At 35.2% G+C, this 14,869-nt stretch overlaps 1 long non-coding RNA gene across 1 annotated transcript; it reads right to left on the bottom strand.

Moving 5' to 3' along the window:
- Positions 1-8,163: 8,163 nt before the first annotated feature.
- On the bottom strand, positions 8,164-12,623 carry LOC140016659 (uncharacterized). Its single transcript, XR_011822862.1, has 2 exons — positions 12,501-12,623; positions 8,164-8,438 (listed from the first exon to the last, which is right to left on the bottom strand). It is a non-coding gene; the product is annotated as an uncharacterized lncRNA (long non-coding RNA).
- Positions 12,624-14,869: the final 2,246 nt, after the last annotated feature.

Raw genomic sequence — 14,869 nt, forward strand, 5'->3', positions numbered from 1 at the left:
AGACTAGCTTTTTATGTATTTGCTTTGACTTTAACTGTTGAGTGTTTTGTAGAGTAATTGACGTAACAAGCAATGTCAAGGTCATAGTTATAAAATCTGGCCCGATCCAGCAGTCGAATCGGTCAATCCGGTGAGCCCATCATAGGACCGGATCAAGTCACTAATTAGATTGTTCCAACAAAAAACCCATTGACTAATTAATGACTCAGCAATTTAACCAGTGATTGGAAAAAAATCACTGGTTGAACCGTTGGTTGAACCACTAACTTAAAATTTTTATAATTTAAGATATATTATTATATTATATAATATAATTAATATACAACCCACAGTTAACCATCAACCCGGTGACTCGATCATTTCTCCGGGAAGAGTTTTGGGTCAGATTTCATAACTATGGTTCAAATTTCCTTAGACTAGCTTTTTTATGTAATTGGTTCAATTTTTGCTGTTGAGTGTTGTAGAGTAATTGATGTTACATGCAATTGCGCTGCTTTAGCATTCTATGTGGCAAAATTGAATTTTGAGTATAACAATGTTCCAAGAATGATGAAAATGATACTACTCCAAGCCAAGCTAAAATTATTAAGTGTCTGAAAATTTCTATATAAAAATAAATTGAAGTATAAAAGAAGAGAAGATGTAGAGTAAGTGTCCTATTCTTCTATGGGCCTGTACCAGTCTAAGGCATTCATTGCCTCACTAAGACCCACCACAATTATGTCTGACCTTTAAGGTATTTTTTTTTTGGTCAATTGCCATCCCTACTCTTACTCCTACTCCTACTCTAACTAGGTGGGAGGTTCAACTGAGCCTACGGGGGACTGATGGGAACAGAACCACCATCGGACTAGACGGGTGCACTACACACCCCTCTGGATTTGAAGCAGAGCTACAAGAGTGGTATTTTGGTGGCTCCCACCCCACCAAAGCCTTAAGGGCTTGGTGGTGGCCGCCAGCCCAAGGTCAGCCGGGTGCGCTAAGGCATTCATTGTGTGGAAATACAAGTTTTGGTCAAGAACTCTCCAGTCCAAGTCCTTATGCTCCAGAGTCAAGAATTGGATCTATTCACTCATTTCCGTGTGTTTGCTTCCAACCAAGATGGAAAAAAATTCACTTTTCGTCCCTAAACTTTGAAGTAGGGACATATTTCATCCCCAAACTTTTAGATGCACCACATTTAGTACATGAATTAATTATTTTTTGCCACATTTAATCTAAAATGGTAAATTGCTTTATTTGGATGGAGAAAGTCAGGTGTTTGGCACGTGGCCATTAAATAAAAATAATTTTTCAGTTAAAATCAACGGCCACGTCAGCTTTCTCCATTCAAATTGAATATTTTACCCTTTTTGGACTAAATATGGCCCAAAATAATTAATTCATGTACTAAATATGATGCGTCTAAAAGTTTGGAGACGAAATGTGTCCCTAACTCAAAGTATAAGGATGAAAAGTGAATTTTTCCCAACCAAGATGGATGCCAACCCAACGAAAGAAGATATTAGTGTAGTCTCTCTACATGAATGGAAGGCAGTTGACTGGAAATTCTTGTGTGAATCTAGTCTATGGTATAAGGGGGTTAATTATGTTTATCTTCTCGTTAAATAACAAAAAATGAACCTGTCGGTTGACCAATCTGCATTTATCCCTCTAAGTAGTGATGGTGTTCAAACCAAACTCATGAAATGAAATAAAGGAAAAAATACAGTGTTAATCCTCAATATTTGGCTCGTGTGCCAAACTGTCCCTAATGTTTCAATTAAAACAAATTTGGTCCCCAAATATGCTATTAACAAACTTTTCTCAGTTTTAAAATTTTCCTTATACCCTGACTACTACGGTGAAGTGTCCTTGATATTTTTTTTTTGGGGGGGGGAGGGGGGAACCAAGCTCAATTAAATATGGCTAATTATCCTACAATTGGGAGTAAACATATATATCTCCATGTTTACTAACTTTTTCCGAAACATTAGACAATTTACCGTCTTCATCTAAAACATTTAGAAGTAAATAAATATATAAGGAAGAGCCGACGCTCTGAGATTATCAAGATGAAAAGTTTTAATGATTATGTTCTTAAATATTGAATTACTTTCAATACTCGAGTAAATTTTACTTGATCAAGACAAAGGATCCTTATATTCTTTTGACTTATAGTAATTTGATTAGATGGGAGAGAGCTCCACCTAAAGCCAAATATGCACATAGTGCTAAACCTAGATGTCTAGTTTATACGTTACCCGAGTAAGTATCCTCTAAGCAAAATGGGAGAGAATTATTGACTTCGAAGTCTGAAGCGTTATTCCTACGGGGGTGCTCCATAGCGGTATCCTTTTCCCCATGGTCAGGAGCCCAAATTGGACTTGGCCCTTTCTCATCACCTTCTGTTGTTCCTTTAGAACTTGATATGCACGATCAACCTGTAAAACGAAAGTCAAAGAAAGAGGAGTAGAGTAATTGTGGTTAGGTGAGGCGCGGACTAGGTCGCTCTTTTAAGACGATTCGCGCCCCTCTCGGGATTATGCTCAATGTAGAAGGTTGATGGCATGTTCCCTCTAGGATACAACAGCCCAGCCTATGTCGTTGCTTCTACTATCTACACAATTTAGAGAAGATAAGGCTCTTCTCAACACCTAACTAATGCCCAATAGAAGTGAGAGGAAGATCGTTTTTTGAGATAGCAGGAAAAGTGTGTCAAACTTGGTTGATAGTGGCCTCTATTTATAGGCTAAAATTTTAGGAGTATTAGAATACCACCATTAAATGGAATAAATGTGTCATATTTTTCAGTTACAAAATTTGAAAAGGTCTAGGTCATTGTATAATAGTCAAAATTTAATAAATCAATTCTTAAAACCTAATCATTACATAGGTTACAAAAACAAGACATAAATCTCATAAGTTACATTTTTAATGGTGATCTTGTAACTGAAAATTCATTTCAAAATTTGTAACTCATTGCATTTGAATTCAAAATAAGCATGTGAATAAATTCAAAATAATAATGATATTTTTATTAAAATATCCAACAATCCCCCACTTATTTTAATAAAAATAGTTTGGGCATATAGTGAGAACATCATGCCTTATGAAAGTGGCAATGCCTTTAAACTTCCACTTAGTGTTTCAGTTTTCCCGTATTAGAATCATAGTGGACTTAGCCTTTAAACTATGATTACTTGAGGATACGTAGAAAACTTAACACACATGACATTCTAGGTGTTCTTAACCGAGCTTTTCAAGCTAGTACATTATGGCCATGTACTTTACCCCAGTGTTCATGAGTGCTCTAGAGAATTAGCCCAAATTCTCATAAGGGCGGCCACACCCTTACACTCATATAGGTGAGTCTATCCAGGATGTTTCTGTGACTAACACATCTCACCCATAAGGGCTATAGAACTTATTAAGAGATTAGTTCTCAACCTCTCATATTCGTCACAGAATTACATGCATAGCATTATATGATTGGACTAAAAATTTGCACGTATCACAACAAGCGACTCTATGATTCGTCTGTCTCCAGCCTAGTTCTTGGGATCTCCAGTCCCTAGGTGGTTGTATCCTCATAGGTAGTTTTTACATTTTTGGGCTTTAATCCAATCTCTCTTGATGCTTTCCAGATCTTTTCTCTAGCCAAAGCTTTTGTAAGTTGATCGGCAAGATTATCGCCCGATCTCACAAAATCAATGGTTAATGAACCATTATTTAAATATGATCTCACAGTACTGTATTTTCTCCTTATAGATCTGGATTTTCCATTATAATATTTATTGTGAACTCTGCCAATAGCAGTGGTACTATCACAATGTATTAAAACAGGAGGTATCGGCTTATTCCACATTGGAATTTCAGATAGTAAATCATGTAACCAAGCTGCTTCTTCACATGCAGAAGCAAGAGCAATTAACTCTGCTTCTATGGTGGACTTTGCGATTATGTGTTGCTTTTTGGATCGCCAACAAATGGCTCCACCTCCCAATGTAAATAAATAACCAGTATTGGACAAAGAATCACTAGATTGTGAACTCCAATCTGCATACTAAAACCTTCAAGTACAGCAGGATATTTTTTATAAAATAGACCATAATCTAAAGTTCTCTTAAGATATCTCATGATTCTATGAATTGCATTCCAATGTGTAGAGTTGGGTTTACTAGTAAACCTACTAAGTACACCAACCGCATATGCAATATCAGGTCTAGTACAATCAGTTGCATATCTCAAACTACCAATTATACTAGCATACTCTTTTTAATTTATTACATCAGAATCATTTTTAGTAGGAAATAAACACACATGAGAGTCAAAGGGTGTACAAACTGGTTTACAATCAAAATAATTATATTTTTTAAATATTTTTTCAATATAGTGAGATTGATCAATAAAAATTCCTTCTGAATTTTTTGTAATTTTCATACCAAGTATGACATTAGGTTCGCCTAAGTCTTTCATTTCGAAATTACTTTTAAGTAATGCTTTTGTAACCTCAATTACTCGCATATTAGTCCCAAATATCAATAAATCATCAACATATAAACAAATTATCACATGAGAGTCTTCAAATGATTTATAATAAATGCACTTATCACTTTCATTTGACCTAAAGCCATTAGTCAATACACATTGATCGAATTTTTCATACCATTGTTTAGGTGCTTGTTTAAGTCCATATAAAGATTTATTCAATTTACAAACTTTATTTTCTAAACCAGGTTGAATAAATCCTTCGGGTTGATCCATATAAATCTCTTCATTTAAATCACCATTAAGAAAAGCTATTTTTACATCCATTTGATGTATTTTTAATTCATGAATTGCTGCTATAGCTATTAAAAGTCATATAGAAGTCACTCTTGTAACTGGTGAAAAAGTATCAAAGAAATCTATCTCTCCTTTTTGCTTAAAACCCTTTGCAACAAGCCTGGCTTTATATTTATCTATAGTGACGACCTGAAATGTCGTCACTAAATAGTTGTCATTAGTGACAACAATCCGGAAGTGTTTTATTGACGAATTGACCTTTTGTCAAAAATGCTCTACTTAAGGTCGTCACTAAAAAGCACCGAAAGCCATTGTATATAACTATTTTACTGATAACAATTGTCGTCACAAATGTAGCTTAGATTTAGTGACAGTCTCTGTTGTGACAAGGAGTTTTTATTTTCTATTTTGTGACAACTTTTTTTTGTCATTAGATAATTTCTCAATAGCTTAATAGTCATAATTTGGCCTGTAATCATTGCTAAATCATTGATTTTAAACAAACCATACAAATAAACATGAACGATTGATAACCAAAAGTATTTGCATTAGATTACATGGTAATAATATAGCATTCTCAAATGCCAAATTCAAGTGTACATTACCCAACTAATGCCTACAAAAATAACATTTGTCCAAAATATCACTTGTACATAAGGTACAAGTACAAAAGCAATCACAGTTTAAGAAATTGAAAAACATCTAAATGAACCACTCCATGAGCAAAAGGCAATTTTGTCTTCAACGTTCTTCAACCATAACCATAGATATCTTCCAAAAGCTAGTATGAATAGCATTTATCTGTCATAAAAGAGTAAAAGAAGTAGGTAAGGGGAGGAGTACAATAATAAAGAACAAGTAATGAGACTTAGATTATTAAGACAAAAATTACAATTCATTAAGAATCTCATATAATTTGGGCCCACATATTACAGCACCAGCAAGAAATTAGAAATCACAGTCCAATCTATACAAATACAACACTGCATAAGCTGAACTAAAGAGCTCTCTAAAACAGTTTTTTTTTTAATTTTCTTTCTTCTTCTTTAAATAGCTCAACTTATTGAACAATTAAATTGGACTCCCACAGTAATTATTGTTTAATCTTTATGCTTTTGGTTGTTTATATATTAAAACACAGAAACCAACTTATTGTACGAGGTGTGAATACAGGAGGTACTAGCCCTCTTTGATTTTAGGAGTTTATGCTTCATAAATCATGAGAGAAACGATGCCTCTGTAGGATTAAACTGTGCAAAGAGAATGAGTTATTTGCCTCACAATGTGAAAGTGAAGACCATCTAAACAGGTGAAACCAATCAAAGTTCACAAACGCCCCCTTTGCATTATATTCATTTCTTTCAAGTCACTACATAGGCAAAAAGAAGATTGCTATTCATGCATGGTCTGTCGCTTGTACTTGGAAATAATATACTATTGCAGATGAACAATCAGATTTTTACCTCTCTATTGATAAACTAACAGCACTATATACATGATACCTAGATATTTCCCAAAGAATAAGTTCAGATAACAATGATGCATAACATCAGCCCCAAAAAATCAAGTCGTCAATAAAACACTTCCAGATTGTTGTCACTAATGACAACTATTTAGTGACGACCTGAAATGTCGTCACTAAATAGTTGTCATTAGTGACAACAATCCGGAAGTGTTTTATTGACGAATTGACCTTTTGTCAAAAATGCTCTACTTAAGGTCGTCACTAAAAAGCACCGAAAGCCATTGTATATAACTATTTTACTGATAACAATTGTCGTCACAAATGTAGCTTAGATTTAGTGACAGTCTCTGTTGTGACAAGGAGTTTTTATTTTCTATTTTGTGACAACTTTTTTTTGTCATTAGATAATTTCTCAATAGCTTAATAGTCATAATTTGGCCTGTAATCATTGCTAAATCATTGATTTTAAACAAACCATACAAATAAACATGAACGATTGATAACCAAAAGTATTTGCATTAGATTACATGGTAATAATATAGCATTCTCAAATGCCAAATTCAAGTGTACATTACCCAACTAATGCCTACAAAAATAACATTTGTCCAAAATATCACTTGTACATAAGGTACAAGTACAAAAGCAATCACAGTTTAAGAAATTGAAAAACATCTAAATGAACCACTCCATGAGCAAAAGGCAATTTTGTCTTCAACGTTCTTCAACCATAACCATAGATATCTTCCAAAAGCTAGTATGAATAGCATTTATCTGTCATAAAAGAGTAAAAGAAGTAGGTAAGGGGAGGAGTACAATAATAAAGAACAAGTAATGAGACTTAGATTATTAAGACAAAAATTACAATTCATTAAGAATCTCATATAATTTGGGCCCACATATTACAGCACCAGCAAGAAATTAGAAATCACAGTCCAATCTATACAAATACAACACTGCATAAGCTGAACTAAAGAGCTCTCTAAAACAGTTTTTTTTTTAATTTTCTTTCTTCTTCTTTAAATAGCTCAACTTATTGAACAATTAAATTGGACTCCCACAGTAATTATTGTTTAATCTTTATGCTTTTGGTTGTTTATATATTAAAACACAGAAAGCAACTTATTGTACGAGGTGTGAATACAGGAGGTACTAGCCCTCTTTGATTTTAGGAGTTTATGCTTCATAAATCATGAGAGAAACGATGCCTCTGTAGGATTAAACTGTGCAAAGAGAATGAGTTATTTGCCTCACAATGTGAAAGTGAAGACCATCTAAACAGGTGAAACCAATCAAAGTTCACAAACGCCCCCTTTGCATTATATTCATTTCTTTCAAGTCACTACATAGGCAAAAAGAAGATTGCTATTCATGCATGGTCTGTCGCTTGTACTTGGAAATAATATACTATTGCAGATGAACAATCAGATTTTTACCTCTCTATTGATAAACTAACAGCACTATATACATGATACCTAGATATTTCCCAAAGAATAAGTTCAGATAACAATGATGCATAACATCAGCCCCAAAAAATCAAGTCGTCAATAAAACACTTCCAGATTGTTGTCACTAATGACAACTATTTAGTGACGACCTGAAATGTCGTCACTAAATAGTTGTCATTAGTGACAACAATCCGGAAGTGTTTTATTGACGAATTGACCTTTTGTCAAAAATGCTCTACTTAAGGTCGTCACTAAAAAGCACCGAAAGCCATTGTATATAACTATTTTACTGATAACAATTGTCGTCACAAATGTAGCTTAGATTTAGTGACAGTCTCTGTTGTGACAAGGAGTTTTTATTTTCTATTTTGTGACAACTTTTTTTTGTCATTAGATAATTTCTCAATAGCTTAATAGTCATAATTTGGCCTGTAATCATTGCTAAATCATTGATTTTAAACAAACCATACAAATAAACATGAACGATTGATAACCAAAAGTATTTGCATTAGATTACATGGTAATAATATAGCATTCTCAAATGCCAAATTCAAGTGTACATTACCCAACTAATGCCTACAAAAATAACATTTGTCCAAAATATCACTTGTACATAAGGTACAAGTACAAAAGCAATCACAGTTTAAGAAATTGAAAAACATCTAAATGAACCACTCCATGAGCAAAAGGCAATTTTGTCTTCAACGTTCTTCAACCATAACCATAGATATCTTCCAAAAGCTAGTATGAATAGCATTTATCTGTCATAAAAGAGTAAAAGAAGTAGGTAAGGGGAGGAGTACAATAATAAAGAACAAGTAATGAGACTTAGATTATTAAGACAAAAATTACAATTCATTAAGAATCTCATATAATTTGGGCCCACATATTACAGCACCAGCAAGAAATTAGAAATCACAGTCCAATCTATACAAATACAACACTGCATAAGCTGAACTAAAGAGCTCTCTAAAACAGTTTTTTTTTTAATTTTCTTTCTTCTTCTTTAAATAGCTCAACTTATTGAACAATTAAATTGGACTCCCACAGTAATTATTGTTTAATCTTTATGCTTTTGGTTGTTTATATATTAAAACACAGAAAGCAACTTATTGTACGAGGTGTGAATACAGGAGGTACTAGCCCTCTTTGATTTTAGGAGTTTATGCTTCATAAATCATGAGAGAAACGATGCCTCTGTAGGATTAAACTGTGCAAAGAGAATGAGTTATTTGCCTCACAATGTGAAAGTGAAGACCATCTAAACAGGTGAAACCAATCAAAGTTCACAAACGCCCCCTTTGCATTATATTCATTTCTTTCAAGTCACTACATAGGCAAAAAGAAGATTGCTATTCATGCATGGTCTGTCGCTTGTACTTGGAAATAATATACTATTGCAGATGAACAATCAGATTTTTACCTCTCTATTGATAAACTAACAGCACTATATACATGATACCTAGATATTTCCCAAAGAATAAGTTCAGATAACAATGATGCATAACATCAGCCCCAAAAAATGTTATGACACAACCATCAGCCCCATAACCATAACCATAAACTACACAACCATAATAAAAAATAGTCCACAATTTGTCTATGCTCCCTAAATTTTGCTTTTCAAGAATTTGTCTATGCTCCCTAAATTTGTAGTAGTAGAAGTAGTTATATATTCTATCAAATGACTTTAATTACAAGCAATGAAGAACATATTATAGAACACGACATAGATTTAGCATTAAAGTATATTATTACCTCATGTAATCATCTACTTCTTCACAATTTTTCAAGATGAACAGGTGTATTCTTTGCAATTCAACCTCACTTAGATAACCAATCAGTGCTGCCCCAAAGGGCCGAGCCAAGCTAGAAAATATAGATAATTTTCCAGCAGCTTCGTGTTTCTCCATATTTCGTTCCGTTTGATTAAACCTGGTCGGAACATCATGCAAATACCTGGAAATGAATGTAAGACATTCATCATCCAAGTAGCGCTCAGCTATACAGCTTTCAGGTCGTGCCCTATTATACACATAGCCTTTGTATTGACCCATTTTTCTATCCAAAAAAAATTCAGCCCGAGTTGTTAGAAAATAAGAAAATTGAAGGTAAATCAAATAGGCATTATTAAAAATAAGAGGCATGTACCTCTCAAATGGAAACATCCACCGGTATTGGGCTGGTCCAGCAATCTTGGATTCAGTGGGTAAATTGACCATTAAATGGATCATTACATCAAAGAAATTTGGAGGAAAAATTTTCTCAAGTTTGCATAGTATTAAAATAATATTTTTTTCCTGCATTTCCAGCTCATCTAGATAGAGAGTTCGAGAACAAATTTTTCGAAAAAAAATTGCTGATCTCTACTAAAATCTGAGATACATCTTTTGACAGCATTCCTCTAGTTGCTAGTGGAAGAAGTCGTTGTATGAACACATAGTAGTCATGACTCTTCATTCCTAAAAGTTGACACTCCTTGGTCTTCACACACCGAGGAATGTTTGAAGCAAAGCCATCCGGGAACTTGATAGTGCTCAAAAACTGGCAGAAATTCTTTTTCTCTAGGCGTGATAAAGTGTAACATGCAGGTGGCATAACTTTAGATGTGCCACCTCCCGGTTGTAGATACAACTCTTCCCTTAATCCCATTTCTTTTAAATCCTCCCTAGCCTGCCATGTGTCCTTAGTTCTCGAAGGGATATTCATTAATGTACCTACCAAAGATTCACATACATTCTTGACAATGTGCATAATATCCAAATTATGTCTAATTTTATTGGTACTCCAATATGGAAGTTCAAAGAATATGCTCATCTTCTTCCAATTTGAACTGTTCTGCACGCGTTTTCTTTTCTTCTGTTGCAGCAAATCAGGTGCCTTGCCAAACTCAACTTGCTCAATACGAAGAAGTTGTTGGAGGACTTCCTCACCTGATAGGGTCCTAGGAGGCTGTCTATGTTCTCTTTCTTCATTAAATTGCTTTTTTTCTCGACGCCATTTATGATCAATAGGCAGAAAACGGCGATGGCCCATGTAACAACATTTGTGACCATTATTAAGATATAGACTAGTCGTCTCATCTAAGCACACAGGACATGCCTTGTACCCTTTTGTACTCCATCCCGACAAATAGCCATATGCTGGAAAATCGTTTATTGTCCACAAAAGTGCTGCACGTAACATGAACTTCTCCTCCTTGAAGGCATCATATGTCTCCACACCAGTGGCAAATAACTCTTTTAACTCATCAACTAGTGGTCTAAAGAATATGTCAATGTCATTTCCAGGTGCTTTGGGACCAGGAATAATCATTGATAGGAAAAAAAATGGATCTTTTAAGCATTTCCAAGGAGGTAGATTGTAAGGAACAAGGATAACAGGCCATATACTGTATGAATTGCTCATGGTTCCAAAGGGATTAAAGCCATCACTAGCAAGTCCTAGCCTCACATTTCTAGGATCTTCAGCGAAGGACTTGTGATTTCTATCAAAATCCTTCCAAGCTAATGAATCAGCAGGGTGTCGCATCATGTTCTCATTATCTACACGTCTCTCCTTATGCCACCTCATATCCCGAGCAATCTCTTTGTTCACAAGCAGTTTTTGCAGCCTTGGTTTTAATGGAAAATAACCCAACACCTTTCTAGGTATTTTGGAATTTGGAGATTTATACCGCGGTGCTTTACATTTTTCATTTGGACAATGATCAAGGCCTTTATTTTCATTCCAAAAAAGTGCGCAATCATTTTCACAGGCGTGGATCTTTTCACACTTCAGCCCCAACTCACGGATGAAATTTTTTGCCTCGTAATATGAACTGGGAATCAAAGCTGTAGGAAATACTTGATGCAAGAACTTCAGCAACATATCAGTAGATTTACAAGTCCACCAATTCATTGTTTTCAAGTGGAGGATATGGACAATAAACGAGAGTTTTGAATACTTTTCACAGCCCGGGTATAGAGATTTTTCAGCCTCCGATAATAATCTGAGAAACCTACTTGCTTCTCCTTCTTTCTCGGTACAAGCACCCGTATCAAGTTCCGGTGAATGTCTCCAACTCTCACCAAAGTTAACAACTCCTACATCATTTAACAGCTCCTCCATACTGTCAAAGTCACTATCGTTGTCATTTATTTCTATGTCATCATTCTCATCATCAGATTCAAACCCTTCGCCATGATATATCCACCTAGTATAACTATCAACAATTCCTCGACACAAGTGATTGGCCATGACTTCCTTAGTTTGATCCTCAAAATTATTGCATACTTTGCAAGGGCATGGCAGTTTACAATTAGGATCCTTGCCTAGAAAAGCAAACTTAATAAATTCATCAACTCCATCTAAATACTTGGGGTCTAGGTAGTTCTTAATAGACATCCAACTCCTGTCCATATTGTTGCAGCCCTTTATCCTACCATAAAGAATATGACCGCCACATTAGATAGAAAACAAATGCAATGCAATATGAACTAAATTTAAACTCCTCAAATACCAGCAATGGGATCCAAGGTGTAAAACACATTTTTAGCAAAAATCAACCATCTCAAGTACAAATGCATTAGTAAGGCAACAAACTAAATAGAATCTGCAGCCACAGTATACATGCAAAAGTTTGGCAAACAAAAGATAAAGCCATAATATGAATAATCAATTTCATAGGCTGATTTTGCTAGCTAACAGCACACTACATGTTCAAAAAACATAGGATCAGGCATCATATATTTGTAAAGGGAAGATGCCCAACGCAGAAATAATAGAAGAGTAAAGCACAAATATAAATTTCAAGCCTAAATAATGGTAAGAAGGAACAGTACCTGAAACTCAGACCACTCAATTGGTTTCCTTTTCCTACCAAGAACAGGAGCTATTTGCAATCTTAGCACCGCTCCAGATGCAGCAGTATGTGCCTTTACAAGAACCTCCTTATATCTGGTCTGAAATGCAACTGGAAGAAAACGTCCAGTGCTTTTCTTACCAACCCTGTTTATCAAGAATATCCCCAATTATATGGTAAGCCACTAATGTAAGGACTTGAATACAAGGCATAGACCTTCTCCACCAGCCTCTTTAACATCCATTAAAGATAAATTTAGCATCTCCTTTTAACAAACTTAGAATCTGGAGTATCTTGAGGAAAAAGGGGACTTTGAGCATAATCAATTTACTAACAAGAAAGACAGGTTTTCAAATTGCTCATATCTTTTAAGGAATACGTGACTTTGAACTAAATATGAGAACATCCAATTCCAGGTTAGTGAAAGTCCTTAAAGCTTCCACTGATGGCTATGCGCTTTACAATTAGCATGAAATTGACTCATCACAGTTCCTAATGTCCTACCTGAGCTCGGTCAAGTAAATTGAAAAACAAACCATAGCTAAATGAAATTGTAGTCACCGGCTAAGATCAGAAAGTCATTTAGTGATGTGATAATATGTAGGACAGCCTGGATTAAAAATATTGTAGAATATGTATATCTAATATCTCCATAGAGTGGTTTAATAGTCTAGTGCCACTTAAATGTTAGAGTAATCAAACGAGGACCATTTATTCAAAAGCAAAACGTTAAACTTATTGTAGAAAAATTAGATTGTTAGCTTATCTATTTCTTCAGTGATTTTTAGAAAAGAACAAAAATTAGATTGCTGGTTCATTTTTTTTCTTGATCATCCTAACTGGTATTTTTGGGAAAAGAATAAATATATACACTGTTTAACATGCATACTTCTGAGAATTATACTTGAATAAAATATGACCGATTTGACTTTATCAATTTGTCAACTAAATCCATAGCTTATGCTCCACTTCGGAGGATTAATGCTGTACATAATCAATATAACTATGCTACTTATTAAGCCATCAAAAGTGCAGATTTCAGATATAGGGTGTTAATTTAACCCTTCGATCCCTATATACAAAAACCAGAATTTTCTTTTTAAAAAAACAATACCAGAATTTATTGCAATGCAACTGAAAATATTAGACAAAATATGTAAGTGCCCGGTGCAACCCAATGAGTACAAACAAATTCACAATGATGCACAAAGATATATCAAATTTAAGCACAATAAAGAAAATTTAATTAAAGAGAAAAGATAAGAAATGCAAACCAAATATCAATCCAATAGCCTCTTCAATTGATGGCGATGCTAACCAAGATGTACAAGTGAAGGCTCACTCCTTCCTCACCCCAAACACACTTTGGTTGAGCCAAGGAGTTTTACAACAATTCTAGTTAACCCTCAACAACCTACACTTGAAAGATCACTCACCCAATTAAGAACTATTTTATACAAATGAGGCAACCTTCACCAAGGTTTTACCACTCCAAGTGATTGGTTCACCTTCACCAAGGTTTTACTACTCCAAGAGAGTAACCTTCACTTGAGCAACCTCACAACCCAACTTCCCCAACCCCTTATACAACCAACAAAGAATCTTTCTACTCAAAAATCTCACTTGTAAGCTTGTATTTTATGTTGGCAAAAGTCTCTAGTCTTCTTGTGCTTTGGGGTTTTTATAGAAGGTGAGAAATGGCTCCAAAAGACTCTCCAACGGTCAAATATTAATTGCTGTCAAAACTAGCCGTTGGCCTGTCGGACGTCCGACAGGTGCCTGTCGGACGTCCGAACCACCTGTCGGACGTCCGAACCCTGCGTCCGAACGTAGGCAGAGAGTCATCAAATCTTTGCGAAATTTCTCGGACGTCCGATGCGATCGATGTGCGTCCGAGGCGTGCGTCCGATCCTTCCGGACGTCCGATGCTTCCTCACGAGCGTCCGACAGAGTTTCCTTCTTGATGTTCTTCATCCTTTCGGACGTCCGATAGTTTCCTTTTGGCCGTCCGACATGAGTGACCTGATTTTGCTTCTTCATTTGGTTGGTTTTCTTTCCTTGACACCATTGAACCTGATTCTAACAAATTTCTCACATAAAAACATTAGACCAAATCTACATTTTGGTTTGTTAATCATCAAAACCAAGGATTGATCGACCAAGGTCAACAAAATAGACCCACTGAGACTAGAGTCTTGGTTGCTGCTAATTCACAAGAACTGGGCAGTGGACATAAATGATTCCTTCATCCATTCCCTCAATTTTTGTCCCCTTTCATGGCAACCTTATCGGATAAGGGGATATATACGCAAGAAAACGAAAAGATTTTGGTCACGGTTACACCTAACT

This window comes from Coffea arabica, chromosome 11c, assembly GCF_036785885.1.
Source record: "Coffea arabica cultivar ET-39 chromosome 11c, Coffea Arabica ET-39 HiFi, whole genome shotgun sequence".
Taxonomy (NCBI): Eukaryota; Viridiplantae; Streptophyta; class Magnoliopsida; order Gentianales; family Rubiaceae; genus Coffea; species Coffea arabica.